Source organism: Hyaena hyaena, unplaced genomic scaffold, assembly GCF_003009895.1.
Source record: "Hyaena hyaena isolate Hyena2069 unplaced genomic scaffold, ASM300989v1 scaffold_79, whole genome shotgun sequence".
Lineage (NCBI taxonomy): Eukaryota > Metazoa > Chordata > Mammalia > Carnivora > Hyaenidae > Hyaena > Hyaena hyaena.
This window is the reverse complement of record NW_024080711.1, coordinates 158766-163252: the sequence shown is the minus strand read 5'-3', so window position 1 is coordinate 163252 and position 4487 is coordinate 158766.

Genomic DNA, 4487 nt, shown 5'->3' with positions numbered 1-4487 from the left:
CACGAACCGTGAGATCATGACCTGAGCCGAAGTCAGACGCTTAACTGACTCAGTCACCTAGGCTCCCCTAGAGCATATATATATAGAGAGAGAGCATATATATATATGTATTTTTTTTTTACAAATAGTTTATTGTCAAATTGGTTTCCGTATAACACCCATTGCTCATCCCCACAAGTGCCCTTCTCCATAGAGCATAATATATTACCTTATTATCCTTTTGAAAACAAAGATTTTACCAGACTTAATTTTAGAAATCAATCTGCATGTATTTTTGTCTACCACAGGTACTGTTAACAATGGAGTTTCAAATTTTTTATGTCTCTGGTTTTAATTGGAACTTGAGTATCATGGTCAAGTAGTTATGAGTAAATTAGTGTAAGGGCTTAATACCACATATTTTAATGATTTTCTAATAACAATTCTGAAGAAAAAAGATCAGAGTAGAAATTCAGAAGATAAGCTTTCTATTGGTAAGTTTTATATTTGTGATGAGGTTAAGAGGTAGGCTAAGTGGAAGAAAATCATATAGTATTCCTGAATATCTTTATTAAACAAAGGCTCTAGCTATGCAGAAAATAATCACCATCACCCTAATTATTGTAAATTATTATGTTTTACAGTAACTGACTGGAGCAGTTACCCTATGGTGTCTCACATAGCGTTCTGTACTTCCTCTCTTGTGCTACTTAGATTACTTTATTCAAATTATTTAATTTTCTTTCTGCATCAGATTATAAACCCTGTGAAGACCTGGACTATATCATGTTTGGTTTAAATACTATTACAGCTCTAGCACCTTGCCTAGTGCCAGGCAAGTAGAAGGTACTCGATAAGTATTTATTGAACAAGTAGAATTTTTTTGGTGCCACTAGTAACTTTTATCAAGTAAATCATTACAACTCTATCCTAATGATCTGGTAATTTCTTGATATTTGATCTTAGCAATTAATGCTTCATTACACACAAAAAAAGTGGGATTTAAGTGATTTAAGTTGCCTCAAATGTAATCAGTGGATTTGTTTGATTTACTCATTTTTAGCTACTTTTCTAACAGTTAGCTACAATGTAATAGAGTGCTAGATTAGGACTTTAAAAGCCTGAGTGGATATCCTGAACTACTTACTACATGCAAGTTAATTATTGATTCTGACCCCATTTCTTCTATCTGTAAATGAGAGAAATTAAAATAGATGGTGTACAATGAAATCACTGTTGAAACTCTTTAAGTGTTGTACTAATTTGTGTAGCTACACATTTGGCTACATATGAATAGAATAAAACAAAATATCATTTATGAGGATAGAATATATGATCTTGATATCATTAGCATTATGCTGAATGAAACTATAACATCAACCTCTAACTTGCTTGTAAAAGATGTCTGCTTCGAAAAAAAAAATCAATCCTAAATTGAGCATTTACTACATATAGGCACTGTTCTAAATCCCTTACTTGTGTTAATTCATTTATTCCTCACAGTGACTCTATAAGGCAGTTATTATGTTTTTATATATATCAGGTAAACCAAGAATTAGGTTAAATACTCTAAGATCACACAGGCAACAAGTGGGGAGCTAAAATTCCACCAGAGGGCGTCTGCCACTTGTACGTGACAAAACTCTCCGAAGGATCCCGGTGATAAATTCAATATGCATATAATTACAATGGAAGATTGTTTTGCCATTAAAGAAAAATCTAGTGGCACCTCGGTAGCTCAGTCGGTTAAGTGCCCAACTCCTGGTTTCGGCTCAGATTATGATCTCATGGTTCATGAGTTCAAGCCACACGTTGGGCTCTGCTTTGGCAGTGGCGAACCTGCTTGGATTCTCTCTCTCTCCCCCTCTCTCTGTCTCTCTCTCTGCCTCTCCCCCACTTGTGCTGTCTCTGTGTCTCTAAAAATAAATAAATGAACTTAAAAAAAAAAGTCTATTGGCATATTGGGAAAAAAATTCTAATTTAAAAATAATGCTGCCTGAATGAAGTAGTTCCTTAGCTTGGTAGTTCCTTACAACTTTATAATTTGGAAAACTAAATGAACTGCGTGAATATACTATTATCTGAGAATTCAGTTCCAATCTACTGTTCCAATCTAAGATCTTTGTAATCTAAAGACACAAGGCATGAAAATAAGTATTAACACATTTCCAGTAATTACTACACATTTTGATGATTGAGTGAAAGTAATAAGTAAATTTTCACCAAATTATTATTGATAGGTCTATTCTGTGTTCCCCAAAAGATTTCAAAACAAGGTAGATGATTAAATTTGGCACTCTATTTTTGTAATTTTTTTCTGCTTAATAAGGACATAAGGGGAAAAAATGAGCATTAAATCTGGGGAAAGCCAACAAATACTTCTACTGGTTTAGGATAAGAAACTATCTTTTCCCACAATGGCCCACCCTATTGACAGTCTTGTTAGCCAATGGACAAGAATATTATTTTTCTTTCTGACTTCTACTTGTTTCCAGGAAAGACAGGACTTTCTTATTTCTCATCCCCTAGTTTGGAAAACAAATGGTCAGAAACTTGTGGTAAGTAATATAAGGAGAAACAACATTTTAAGAGTTATCTGATAATTTTGTACTAGCATTTCTATGGGCATAAATATGGATGTTAAAAATTATTTCAGCTATTTAAATACTTAAAAAAAAGTCATATGGCACATCCCCAAAAGCAAGGGAATCGAGAGCAAAAATAAACTGTTGGGACCTCATCAAGATTAAAAGCTTCTGCACAGCCAAGGAAACAACCCAGAAAGTTAATAGGCAACCAACGGAATGGGAAAAGATAGTTGCAAATGACATATCAGATAAAGGGTTAATATCCAGAATCTATAAGGAACTCACCAAACTACACGCCCGAAAAGCAAACAACCCAGTGAAGAAATGGGCAGAAGACATGAACAGACACTTCTCCAAAGAGGACATCCAGATGGCCAACAGACACACGAAACGATGCTCAGCATCCCTCCTCATCAGGGAAATACAAATCAAAACCACACTGAGATACCACCTCACGCCAGTCAGAGTGGCTAAAATGAGCAAATCAGAGAACTCTAGATGCTGGCGAGGATGTGGAGAAACGGGCACCCTCCTACACTGTTGGTGGGAATGTAAACTGGTACAGCCCCTCTGGAAAACAGTGTGGAGGTTCCTCAGGAAACTAACAATAGAACTCCCTTATGACCCAGCAATAGCACTGCTAGGAATTTACCCAAGGGATACAGAAATGCTGAGGCATAGGAGCACATGTACCCCAATGTTCATAGCAGCACTCTCCACAATAGCTAAAACATGGAAAGAGCCTAAGTGTCCATCAACAGATGAATGGATCAAGAAGATGTGGTTTATCTATACCATGGAATACTACATGGCAATGAGAAACAATGAAATCTGGCCATGTGTAGCAACATGGATGGACCTTGAGGGTGTTATGCTGAGCGAAATAAGTCAGGCAGAGAAGGACAAATACCATATGTTTGCACGTATAGGAGGATTAGGAGGAACTTGACGGAGGAACAAGGGGGAGAAGAAGGGCGGAAATGGTGGGGGAAAGGGAGAGAGGCAAACCATGAGAGACTCTTGAATGCTGACAAAAACTGAGGACTGATGGATGTGGGGGGGAGGGGGGGATGGGCATGGAGGAGGGCACTTTGGGGATGAGCACTGAGTGTTATGTAGAAACTAATTTGACAATAAACTATTTGTAAAAAAAAAAAAAAAAGTCATATGGATTTGTTAGCAATAATTTAAAGATAGAGTGTTACTGAGAAAACAGTTTTGGTACTTACCTAACCGTGTATATAAAGCTAACTTTTTCCATTACTTTTTCTTAATTTATGATTCACAAAAAAAAATGGTTGTAAATTTAGGACAAAAATTTACTAAACATTTTCAACATCTGATCTCTTATGTTTCTCATTTGAATTGTTATTTATATGACCTTATTTTAAATTACTTTTTGATGTTTATTTATTTTGGAGAGACAAGGAGTGTGTGCACGCAGGGGAGGGGCGGAGAGAGAGAGGAGAGAGAGAGAGAGAGGAAGGGGGGGGAATATCTCAAGCAGGTTCTGAACCTTCAGTGCACAGCCTGTCGTGGGCTCCAACTCATGATCAGTGAGATCATGACCTGAGCTGAATTCAAGAGTTAGATTCTTAACTGACTGAGCCACGCAGGCACCCCAATATGGCCTTATTTTAAGTTGTATCTCTTAAAAATGATATAACCTATATAGAAGTACTTTAAATGTCTTAAAAGATGGAAATAACCCATTACTGTATATGGAAGGTAAATTATTTTAAAGCTCACACTACACATACCACAAGGGGGCACCAAAGACTCATTTATGGTGATTTTGGGTCTTCTTCAAAAAAGTTCATTTCACTTTTATGTATTTCATGATGATGTACTGTGACATTGCCAGATAGGGGAAATGTTCCTTGACTTAACTTTAAAAATGCATGTATAATAAATTTAGAT